Source organism: Dunckerocampus dactyliophorus, chromosome 5 (assembly GCF_027744805.1).
Source record: "Dunckerocampus dactyliophorus isolate RoL2022-P2 chromosome 5, RoL_Ddac_1.1, whole genome shotgun sequence".
NCBI lineage: Eukaryota > Metazoa > Chordata > Actinopteri > Syngnathiformes > Syngnathidae > Dunckerocampus > Dunckerocampus dactyliophorus.
The window spans coordinates 23,591,303-23,604,645 of record NC_072823.1 but is presented as its reverse complement, the minus strand read 5'-3'; the positions used below and the strand labels follow the sequence as shown (position 1 = coordinate 23,604,645).

Below are 13,343 nucleotides of genomic sequence, written 5' to 3'. Positions count from 1 at the left end.
TTTCTTTTTGCTTGTCTTTGTGTGAAATAAAATCAAGAAAGACTGTGAAGAGAAAGTTGACTTTGTCGCCCTCTGCTGGCTGAAAGACGCTTAGCATCGAGTAACCTGAGAAGTTGTTTTTGAAATGAATTTTATTACTCTGTTCATTATTGTATCTACTTTCATCCAACACATACTGCTGGAAATGATCCGCGTCGAAGTTTATGTAATCAAGCTGTAACTAACGCAAATAAGTTGACGGTAATTGGAAATACATGAGCACATGAGCACAATTATATTAAATGGGTTGTGGGTTGGTGATTAGAATAACAAAGACAGTATCTTATCAAACATAGATGAAAGTAGATTTCACCAATGAGCTACGATGTGTGAAATAATACTACTCTACACAATGTACAGTACCTCCTTTCTCATTTCTGCATATGCGTTTACATCTTTTCATGGGACAACACTTTGAAGGAATAAAAAGTATTCAGTGCACAGCTTTGATAATAGTGTAAATATACTGCCCCCTCAAAATAACACACAGCCATTAGTGTCTAAACCACTGGAAACAAACGCAAGTACATCATAGTGAGAATTGCCTGTGGCTCGTTCACATTCATATACATTGGCGTGAACTCAGCTGACATACATTACCAGCGTATTTATCGTCATCTGAGCGATGAATAATAATAATACCACCCAAGGTGCGCTCAACCAACATAAAGTGGCGTCTTGAGATGATGTGCGTCATTCCGCGTGTGTCTCTTCCGAGGAACGTTTTCCTGGAGTGGCTTTCAAAGGCACTTGAGCGGCGATGAGGGTGGACAGGGCACATCCGTCATCAGCGACGACGGACGGCGCCATCACCGCGGGCCACTTGGCCAGCGACACCGAAGCATCGAATCTGTTGGGTCGACGCACAAAAACACTGAAGAAAAATAGACTCTACACAGGAGCATCATCACGTAACGGAGACATTTACAGTAAATTCATATTATTCAGAGTGGGCATATACATAAATGATGTACATATCTTATACAAAAAGGTTAATTAAAAAGGTTAATTATTTCTATGTAGTAAATACAGTAAATGGTACATTAAATAACATTTTAAAGTATACAAATATATACTAGTATAATAAAATAACAAATATTTATTAAAATGATTAAATCAAATTAAAAATACACTTTTTATTTATATTTATCAGGTAAGTTAATTAAATTCAATTCAAAGTGTTAAATATAGATTTTTTATATTAGGCATTTTTTGTGTCCAGACTTTTGCACCCTACTAAACATTACTTCAAAAAATATTTTTTTGTTAGCTTCCATTTTTTTGCGTCTGAAAAGCACATGAATAAATCAGGATAATACAATTCATTTTGAAAATTACCTTTCATATTTAAAATCTTCATTTAGTCCAGTGTGGAGTGCCTCACAGTCCTGTCTTGGAAGCCGTCTCAAACATAAAAACGTGGTCATTCATCGGGAAGACTGGGAAGACCTGGGTTTGAATCTCCGCTTGGGCATCTCTGTGTGGAGTTTGCATGTTCTCCGCGTGTGTGGGTGGGTTTTCTCCGGGTACTCCGGTTTCCTCCCACATTCCAAAAACATGCATGTTATGTTAATTGGAGACTCTAAATTGTCCATAGGTATGAATGTGAGTGTGAATGATTGTTTGTCTATATGTGCCCTGCGATTGGCTGTCCCCGCCTCTCGCCTGAAGTCAGCTGGGATAGGCTCCAGCATACCCCCGCGACCTTAATGGGGATAAGCGGCACAGAAGATGGATGGATGGATGTCAGGCTTAGTTTTTTACACCGGATGCCCTCCCACGTTTATTCGGACATTTTTTATGTAGCAATCACCCCCCCAATACATCTTTATTCAGTTACATTTTTTTTGGTCATAAAATTACATCTTTTCAATAAAAAAAAGCTTTCTACTCAAAAGACCGATTTTTTTGTGTACTATTACGACTTATTTATGATAATCATAACATTTTTCTTGTAGTTTTACAACTTTATTCTCTTGAGATTGCAACTTTGTTCTTGAAAAACTATAATATATTTTCTCTTGCAACATTGTCACTTTCCCAAGGTTACAAGTTTTTATGGCCATAAAATTACAACTTTTTGTAAAAAAAAATTATTTGATTTTTACAGTAGCAAAGGAGTTGTCATGTATGTTTAAGTTAGGGATGTGAAGACTGGGGCCCTTTTTTTGGCCCACCGCTCTTTTTTTTTTATTAGCCCTTTGCATATTGTAAAACTAAAAATAATTAATTATTAAGATAACATTTTTATGTATTACCGGGCCCTCACTAGAAAAGTTCTGGACACCCCTGAAGTATGTAGAGTAGCGCAAGGTGAAGGTAAGCTGGTGTAAGTAAGACATCATCAGAGCAAGATGATATGGGTGAAAATGATTACATAAGACACAAAAGCTCCAAGAAGGTGACAAACATCATGGCGTAGAGGAGATTATTTACGCTGTCAATTGGTATTATTCGTTTCTGTGTGGCTGCTTTGGTGTTTTTGATGAGTCATCCTTTTAGAGTTTGTGCGTGAGCACAACATGGATGAGGCAGGAGAACAACATGCACCACAAAAACAACAAAGCTGAGTGAAATAGAGAAAGAAGTGGCTCAAAAGTTGAATAAATCAACTTTATGAGGACAGAAGTTCATAGAAAGGCAATAAAGCCAACATGAAAGTCCTGAGACAAGCGACGACATGCGTGTTTACAAGCTGTTGGAGGGTCTCAGCTGCACTGGTGGTCTCCAGAGGAGTGTCCTCACCATGTCTCCATGTTGTGTTTGGGGGCATCACGTAAACGAGCACATTAACATTCATCAGGACACTCACAGCCTCCTTCTCCATTGGCGTTATTGATCATTACCCATGCACTTGTAAGACACGTGTGGGGGCACACGTGAGCGCAAGACGCCCAAGACATTTTTTTTCTCTTTTTTCTCTTTATTATGTTTACTGAAACTGAACTGGGAATTGAACTCAAGATAAAAGATAGCACAGATGTATGACAATCTATTTGCCTAACACTAGTCTCTTTACTAGTAGCATAATATATGAATCACACTTTAACCACGTTATTATGAGTCACTAAGAGTTGCATTCAAAGACACCAAGTAATTTAAGTGGAATTCACGTTTTGAGTGTGGATGTATTTTCGGGGATTTCCGAACATACTTAAATGCATCAAATTGTACTTCTGCAGTAAGAGTTACGTTAGTGAATGATAAGAATATCCACTTATTGTTTTTCTTTGTCTTTCTGTTTATTTAGACACAGTGGCGATGCTCCGTGGTGGCCATCATTGGTCACTCGATTCGGCTACCCCACTGGCCATCTAGACATTTCAGGTATCAACCTACTGCCACCACTATGTAAGTAATGGCCTCACCTAGCCTACCCCAATGAAAAATTTCTGGCTCCGCCACTGTTTAGACCACACACATGCGCATAATTAACATATTAGTGTGATTTTCGGAGTGTCCATGAATGCATCTCGCGGCCGTCTGGTGCCAATGGCGAAGTGTCGTTCCGAGGAGGACCAGAGACGTGTTTTGTGAGTTGGATGTTGTTGGAACTACACTGCTGTTGATGTCTTCAGGTCAGAATAAACTTATAAAAAAGCGACAGACTTTGTGTAGCTGCTATGCTTCCCTCTGCTGTCATAACAGAGGTATGGCTTGACATGATGCACATGCGTTAATTACGCTAAATGAAATAAACGAGTTACAGCCGCTAACGCTTTATTTTTGACAGTCCCAGTTTATAACTGTCAGATGTTGAATCATAATTCAATAAATATACAGGTCAAATTACATAAAAAGATACATGTCCAATATACAATTTCTTTTTAACTACATATACTGCACTTTTTTTCTCTCAAAATTTCAGGACCAATTTCTATATTTCATAACCTAAATTATTCATCCACGTAATCTTCCATGCTGTTTTATGAAATAAGTGCTTAGTGTCCCTAAAGTTTGGACATGTGATACACATATATAACAATACATCCATTATACAAAAAACATTACATAATTTAATAATAATTTATAGGTAATACAATAAAAAATACATGAAATAACTAAAAATTAGAATGTTAAAAATATATATATATATGGAAATGAATACATGAAATTCAAAATAAGACAATACTTCTATTCTATTTTATTCTGTTACACATTTTAAACATTTTTAAAAATTGTACAATATATGCATCTATATTTTTACCCATGTGTCCAGATAAACAGATTCAAAATATTTATTTTAAAATCTGTTTTCATATAATGAACTGGACAATTGTATAAATTATTTCACATTTTACCTAATTAATTCACATTTAAATGGTCAATTTCTATTGATTTAATCTAAAAAAAAGTGTAATACTTATAATTCTTTTTCTGTGGTGACACATAACATTTTCTCACTTGCCCTTTCACCCTAATCTACCTTCATTATATCATTCCAAATCAATAGGATCCTTGTTTTCCAGCATAACGCAATAACGTCACAAAGTATTTCTCCTAGTAGAACGTCTGACCTTTGACCCCCAATTTCCCATGCTAGTTAGACTAGCTTGCGTTGTCCATTGTGTTATATAATTCCCGCATAGGATGATGACAATACTAACCTGAGCTTTGACCTGGCAGACTATCTTGTAATGATGTTATTTGCCAATACTGCACTTAGCAGGCAAGTGTTGCATTCAATGACTGCAGCTTGCGTGGGAGCTCTTAGCTTAAAGAGAGAATTCCCGCTAGCAAAACAGCAGCTGGCACAAAATGACACTTTTTTTGCCATAATATTCTTGGTAAAAATAAGTTTTGCTTGTTGTTTTACTTTATGGTATTTTTTTTAGTTTGTTTAAGTGAGTTTTAGTGGTCAGTCACCATGCTAGCTAGCTATCTAGCGCTGGAGGATGGTGGCACATGACAAAGCGGCGTTGTAGTCTGTGGGGACGTGAGGATGTGATGGATGTGAGAGCAGCCGTCAAAACACAATTAGGCCGCGCTCACAGAAGGTTAATGGCGACGCACGGCAAGGAGGTAGCCCCCCAAAGAGCGTGCCTCACTAAAGGTCAAACGCATTCATTGCTGCTTCTGAAAATGTCCTCACTTGAGAGACAAACCTGATGACTTTCTGACTCAAAGCGACAAAAAGCAGTGTGTGGATAGGGTTCTTCTTCTGACACGATTTGAGAATTTAGTTTTTTACCTTTGTTTCTTTGGCAGCTTGTGTCTGAAAGCATGTAAAACCACTGATACTGGATACAGTCCCTCGCGGTTCGAACAGCGCTCCCTCCGTTTTTCAAAGTTAATTAATTAATTAATGATCGCTGTTTCCGTTTAGTGGTTGAATACGGCCTATTATTCATTTTAGCAAATTGTACATATTCCTGACATAAATTAAGCAATTTCAAGCATAGTAAAGTGCAAAGTGGCTAATATTCTACCGGTAACTAAATGAACTAAAATACGAATACAAGTCAGAAGAAGCAAATTAGAATGCTTCTTGTGCCTTGTGTTTGTATTTTAGTGTCAGCAATTGTTGGGTGTGTCACTACGCAACCCGTATCGGAAACACGATCGGGTTCTGCGCATGCACGAGCCCTACGTCACTTCCTCCTTTCGCAAATGTTTACGACAGCACTTCTGCGACGTCATACGCTGTGGCATTGATGATTATTTTTTAAATGTATGAACATAAATGGTCAATAACCATACTTTATATATGTAATATATCGTGGGGTTGTTTTATTAGTGACTCTTATTAAAAGTCTTCGTTAGCATGCAGATGATTCTATCGTCTTTATTCACCAAGAATGAGCAATGGAAAAACTTACGCAATGCACGTAGCGCATGCGCCAATGCGCCGCAGACGTAAACGTCATATCCGGTCACGTATAATGTACATGAATAAATACAAACACAACAAACCATATAAAACAAAAGATAAAGTACAGTGATAATTGAATGTAAACAACCATAATCAGAGTGCAGTGTTGGATGAATGTAGAGGATTCAGCTATTTTTGTTTTCTAAACAGAACATATCCGGCTATTAAATGCGTTTGTCTGTACTGGCGAAAAATACATGAAAATAATTTATGGAACCAACCTTATAATTTATCCACCTGGACCATGGATATGATAAAAGAAAAAAAAAACATCAATTATGTTATTATATTATTATATTATTTTTTTCAATCTTAATAACTTTTTTTGGGACTTACAGTATATTGCGCATGTGTAGTAGAAATCCGGTTGCCTGACGTTTACGCTCTGTAAGTGCTGTAAAATAGATCGACGGATTACGTAGATTACACATGCAGAGTACAAATCGGCTTGCCTAAAATGTGTCGGCCGAAAACTCGGCCGACCGGATTTAGACGCGTTCTGCACGTGTGGAACCGATTGCGTTATCGGTACGGATTGCGTCGTGACAGGGTGAGACAGGCACTAGGCTCATTACTAAGGTTCCCCAGGGAAAACATTTACCGTGACGCTGCTCGAGCAGGAGTTTTATTTACGTCTTAAATGGCTTATTTACTCTTATTTTGTCTTCTATGTTGGGTAATACTATTCCATTCATTAACATTCAATCCTACTTTGCGGAAATTCACTTATTGCAGGTAATTTGTGACTAAAATGACCGTGACTAAAATACATTTTTTTTAAACGTAGTTATCGCTGCCTCAGTGTCAAAAGCAATGGACTTCTTGCATAGATATAAAATAAAACTCCCTTTATGGTCGTCGCTCGCCGCTTAATGCTTTGACATTTTTATGGCTTCACTCGATCATGGTTTTTCAAAATATATGGATTGAAAAAAATCCTTGCTTTTTTGTGGTTGAATTGGGCCTATTATTAGTCCAAAATATTCATATTTAAGCAAATTGTATGTGTTTTTATGTTGGAAAATGTATTTTTATGTGCTGTAATGATATGTAGTATTCTACACTGGCCACTAGATGTGAGTAATGTTGCATAGATGATATAATAGCCACTGCAGGACGTACTTGGTGATCATGTGACTCTCCCAATGCTAGCATGTGTGAGGCTATATTATGTGTAATATCTGTCGTATTTTCACTTTACATTATGTCTATGTAAAATGAGTATAAAGGTTACAATAGGGGTGTTATTTCATGTCAACACCACATTTAGAAAATTCTAAACAGGTTTTCTATGGTCTAACTATGAAAATATTCCATTTATAAATAAGGAATCCTACTTTGTAGACACTTAATACGATCGGATCTGGGACCAATTAACCGCGATAAACGAGGGATTACTGTGTGATGTTTTTTGAAACATGTTTTCTGTGTGTTGTCAGTAAATTGTAGGAATGTTTCATGAGGCCACGTGAACATAAACAGGTGAGGAGCTTGCTAGCCGAGAGCATTTGTTGCTGAGCTCTTGTCAAGGAGCAGGCAGCGCCTTCAACTTAATTGCTCTACACACACACACACACACACACACACACACACACGCACACACACACACACACATGCGCACGCCTCCATAAATGAAGTGTTAAGTTGTATAGTGTGCCGGCGTTGATCCTGCAGCATGTGATGCTTTTCTCCAAACAAAAGGATGGCTTAGTAGCTTGTATGTTCCGTAAAACATTTCAATACTGAACAAATCCACCAAGCGCTTTAACGGCAACATGCACTTCCTTTTAATTCATGCAGAGCATCGTCCTTCTTGCATACTTCACATTTTCCTCACTAATTATTATCTCTTCTCATTATCTTTGTGCTTGATGACAAAGATTATTTGTGACAGATTGATGATTTACACCCAATATGACTTCAGAAGCTGCGGTGAAAAGTCAACACAAAGACATTTATTCGTAGTAATCTTACAGGTTTGTCTTAGTTCAAACATCTCCACAAAACAGGGTCAGAGTGATGGTTCTGTCTGTTGAGACAAACGTAGGAGACATGATGCTGTCCTCCTACAGATACAGAATATGTTTGCATGTTAAACAGCACATTCAGGACGACGACGCCCACCGATCTTCTCATGTAAATTTACTTTCAAAAACTGGCAGTTTCTCACTTGCATTGTAAGAAACTGCTGCAAATTCATTTGCATGATTTCATTCAAAAGCACACAAACAAGCAGTATAAACATAACAACAGCTATGTGACGTATACACACGAAAAAGTCAACATTATTATCCGTTTGCTTTTGTATTGGGATCTCATTACAGGTGTACCTAATGTTGTGGCCGCAGAGGTGCTCGAGGACAGACCCCTGGGGGACGCCGCCTCTTCCGCCGCACTGGATGGAAGATGTCCGCTCTAATAGGAGCAGCGAGAGGAGGTGAGTTGTGTGTTGGCACACGTCAGCCTCATTGCGCGGCACAGATGTGTGCGTTATGCAAAGGGCCGGCGCTAATTGGTGCTAATTGCTCACTAATTGTGGGCTGAATGACGGAAACACTCGCAGTCATTATGGAATCATTTTCAGTGTGTGTAATGACTCAAGGGCTGGTGATTGACTGGACATATATATGTGTACATATATATACCACATTAATTCAAATCATGCATATTTCATCTGCAATGGAAATACAAATAGTTTGTTCCAGGGTCAAACTGGGGCCAACATAAAAGCGTTGTTAAGCGTACAATAATCCTTCATTTATCACCGTTAATTGGTTCCAGACCGACCTTATTTATAAATTGAATTTTTTTGTAGATAGAACATACAGAACCGGTTTACGACCTTCTGAATATGTTTGTTTTTTTTTTAATTATTAGAGCCCTCTAGACATGAAATAACACCCCCATTGTAACCTTCATACTCATTTTACTCAATATAGTAGACATAATAAGAGAAAATACGACAGAAATTATGAAGTAACACCTTTATAGTTACCTTTACACTCCTACTACTCAATATAGTACACATACTAAGAGAAAACAAGCCATTTAAGAGGCCAGCAAGTGATTTTGGGTGTTCTTTGGGGGTTTTTAGCTTGGTTTATGACCGGAGCAGTAGCTCATGTTTTTGTTTATTTCAGTTTATTGTGCTGGTTGTGGGCCGCACGGTGCCCGGGTGGTTAGCATGTTGACCACACAGTCAGGAGATCGGGAAGACCTGGGTTTGAATCTCCGCTTGGGCATCTCTGTGTGGAGTTTGCATGTTCTCCCCGTGTGTGCGTGGGTTTTCTCCGGGTACTCCGGTTTCCTCCCACATTCCAAAAACATGCGTGTTAGGTTAATTGGTGACTCTAAATTGTCCATAGGTATGAATGTGAGCGTGAATGGTTGTTTGTCTATATGTGCCCTGCGATTGGCTGGCGACCAGTCCAGGGTGTACCCCGCCTCTCGACTGAAGTCAGCTGGGATAGGCTCCAGCATACCCACGTGACTCTAATGAGGATAAGCGGCATAGAAAATGGATGGATGGGTGCCTGTTGGTGTCTCACCGAACATTACAGCATCATTACTGACTCCTACTGACCAGTGTTGAATACTACGTACCATACCATACATGTTTGAATGCATTTCTGAATGCCTTATACTGTATTTGCATTTTAGTTCTTTTAAGCCATTTTTGATGCTTGAAAATGCTTAATTTAGCAAAAAATATATATAAATGTGCTTCAATATGCATATTTTTTTACTAATAATACGCCATATCAATGACAAAACCGTGATAGAGTGAAGCCGCAAAAATTCAAAGTTCAAAGCGGCAAGGGACGACTGTACAAACAATCTTTTAAGTCACGTGTAAAAAGCCGCATTAGTATGTTCTTCCTTTCTTGTAACGGCCCTCGAGGCTTTTCCTTCTTATGGAAGAACACTTACAAAAAGCTAAAGAAAGAGCAAAACACATTCGATTTTGGACCAATCCTACTAAACTGTGGGGATATTGTGTAATATCTAATAATATATGTCATTCATAATTATTTATTTTATCCTTACAGTATGCTGCGGGACAATACAAAATAAGATGCGGGCCGGAAATGGCCCCCCGCACGGACTTTGGACACCCCTGCATTGAAGTGACTAGTTTGTGGTAAAGAAGAAACATTCTTCATTCTTAAGAAATAAAAAGTATTCAATTTCACGTCTTTTCACTGCTCAAATGAAAGCCAATCAAGACCTGAGTCTGTGCCACATTGGATCCACAATCATAATTCCATGTACATTTTATTTTATTATTATATATGACGTGTTCTTCTCGCTTTGCAAGACACAAAAGTTGTCTTTCCACACGTCAGAGAAGTAGAGTAAGAATTTCCCTTGCGGCGTACACTCGTAAAACGGTGCAAAAGAAGTATGCAGCCTGGCGACAACATAAAAACATTTTTAAAAAAACCAACCTGCTTTCACTGCCGGCGAGCAATCTATGTGTGTCCCAAGTGTTGCGACACATACAGGAAGTGAAAAGTGAAAAAGCTTCCACTCTTCTGGGAAGATTTTCAACAAGATTTTGAAATGTGTGCATTTGTTGAGGTCACCTGGGCTTGTTCTTCCACACCAAACTCACCCAACATGCCTTGCAGTGCGCAGTAGGAACACAAACGTTTCGTTTATTTTAAACTTGCTTGACAAGTTACATAGATGACACAGTATTAGTAATAACTTGTTGGGGTGGCCGTCCAGCTGGCGGGGGGCTTGGGCATTTGTCGCCGCTGGTCTTTGTGCTCTGCTGGACCGTTTTGGACCCTCTGTTTTCTTTTTTCTTCTTCTCTATCCCCTCCTGCTCCCGTCCGGCCGCTCCAAATTTGCATAATAACAAGCATCAAGTCAAATAAATTCATAAATAAATTCAATAAAGACAAATAAAAAGTAGTAGTAGTAGTAAAAGAAGTAATAACTTGTTGACTTTCTTCATTTTTTTGGGGTAGGCAATACTGACAAATTTTGCTATCAATGGTATCTCGTATGGACACTTGTGATCTAGACCAGGGGTGTCCAAACTTTTTCCACTGTGGGCCACATGCTGAGAAATGAAAGGATGCAAGGGCCATTTAGGTTATATAGCTGAAGCTACTAATAATAAAGCTTATTATTAGTATGAACTTCGGTCTTTGCCCTTTTCCCCCCATTTTTTCTGTTGTTTTTCTCAAATATTTTAACTCTCTTCTTAAATTATCTTTTCGAAATGTTCTTTTTGTAATATTGTGACTTTATTTTCCCATAATATTATAACTTTTTCGCCAATACATTTTTTTCTTTTTTTTAACGTTAAGTTTAAAAAAACACCTTTTTCAACTTTATCATACTAAAATGATGTTCTTTTTTTCTGCTCTTTCATTATACGTGGAAAAAAAAATTCTTGTTAGATTACAAAATTTTTCTGTTAATATTTTTACTTTATTCCTGTAAAATTACTGTTGATTTTTGCTGTTTTTGTTTTTTATTTTTAGTTATCTTGTTAAATTATATTTTTAGAATGCAGCGCGGGCCATTTAAAAAAAATAGCCCCCGGGCTGCACCCCTAATCTAGACTAAGCAATAACTTCAATAAATCAAATTAAATAATGATAAATGTCCAAAAGAATTAAGACTTGGTGACGTGGCTCTCTCTCTTGTCTCATGTGTCACATTGGACAATCTGCGTTACTGGCAGCATTTAGGATGGGTTAACGTGCACAAGGAGCAGGCTAATCGGGCGCGAGAAAGGAGCTCCTCTCTGCGTCAGTCGTGCGTTATGAAAACTTTGTTGCACACGAGGACTAAGCTGCTCTGCCAGCGTTAATAAAGGCAGAAGAAGACGTTCTTTAGCTCGCTTTCGTGTGCAAAAATGTTCTTTTTGACTGTAGCACGTGACCGCCTCTGCAGTCTAGTGAGAGCCAATCCCGTCTTTACAGAGAAAATAATGTTGTCGGTTGCACTGCATTGCATCTAAGCTGTTTTAGTAGATACCTGCTATTTGCAGGGGTTACATTCAGAGAAAAAAACTGCGAATAATGGACGCACCCATAAAAACACCGACTTATGACACTCTCAGCCCTATAAATATGCCTCACACACTTATTAAACACATTTTTAATTATAAAATGTATAGGTACTCACATCTAATGAATGATAATGAAAGGTGATTGATAGCACAGATGCAATCTGATCCACGGTCTCGCCTTTAGCCTGGTTGTCAGGCTACTGCGACAATCAGTCTCCATCATCCACGCTACTTTGTCTGTTGTCATTCCAGTAACCACTTACGATTTTGTGTTGACCTCGCTGCAAGTTTTGAGACTTGTAAGAAAGCCAACCCTCGAAAGTGCCGCCATCTTACACCGACGTCACTCTACATGAATGCTCAATTATTAGGCTGTACATTTTATGCTTTAGTATAACACATTTATGAATTATTACCTATTCAGGGTGACGAAGATGGGGTTTCTGTGGAAAACGTGGCGTGTTTTCAGAAAGAAAAGCTCATTTCCCCACAAAAAAATAACAAACATTTATAATAAATGAAATAAAATAAGAAATAACCTTTTCTGTTTATGCGGAGGCGAGAATCCTGACTTGCGACTAGGTGGGGATCCACTGTACACATGATTAGGATTTTAATGCAGATTAATGCAGATTTTAATGCAGTTTCCACACCCCCCTTGAATTGAAATGCTGTTGAGAGCCTGAGAATATTTTTTATTTTTCTGTACAAACCTCTGAATGAGTTGCTGGCATGAGCACGTTCAAGCATGACGAAAGACACTAACAGACCTTGAAGACATTTTACGAGTAGTCCCCCTGTTTCTCACACTGCTGCTATTTGAGAAGCTGGCTTTAATGCATCATCCTCACATAAGAACAAACACTTCATGATCCTCCATCCTGTTTTTGTCTTTATTTTTAGCTAACCCACAGTCGTCATCATCACATGTGAGGCTGCAGTGACAGGATGCGCCCAGGAGACGGCGGTGGGAGACAATCCAGTAATATTAAGGTCAGAGGTTTGACCCCTGAGACTGATGACGTTAGCACCTTCTCTCAGTGAAATGCTACCATGACAACCCTGCTCATGTCTTCTCTGCTTTATGTTGGACAGTATTATTACATCAATTAAAGAATGAGTAAAAGGGTTTTTTTTCTTCAAAAAGGTATATTTGAAGGTATATCGTAAGTGTTGCAAAAAAAGCCAAAGAAAAGGCAAACTTTATGTTCAAATATTCACAGAATGCGATGTCATGCACGCACAGCAGCATTTCGGACTTTGTAACTAACAAAACACACAGCTTGAAAAATGAAGCTGCTCTATAACTAGGGCTGTCAACTGATTAAAATTCAATCTAATTATTTTTAATTGAATCGCGATTAATTGCATTTTGTCCACAGTTAACTTGTAATCAATCCC

At 38.3% G+C, this 13,343-nt stretch overlaps 1 long non-coding RNA gene across 1 annotated transcript; it reads left to right on the top strand.

Annotated features, from left to right (window-relative positions):
- The first annotated feature begins 3,533 nt into the window (after positions 1 to 3,533).
- Positions 3,534 to 13,028, top strand: LOC129181937 (uncharacterized). Its single transcript, XR_008570527.1, has 3 exons — positions 3,534 to 3,572; positions 8,236 to 8,348; positions 12,846 to 13,028. It is a non-coding gene; the product is annotated as an uncharacterized LOC129181937 (long non-coding RNA).
- The last annotated feature ends 315 nt before the right edge of the window (positions 13,029 to 13,343 follow it).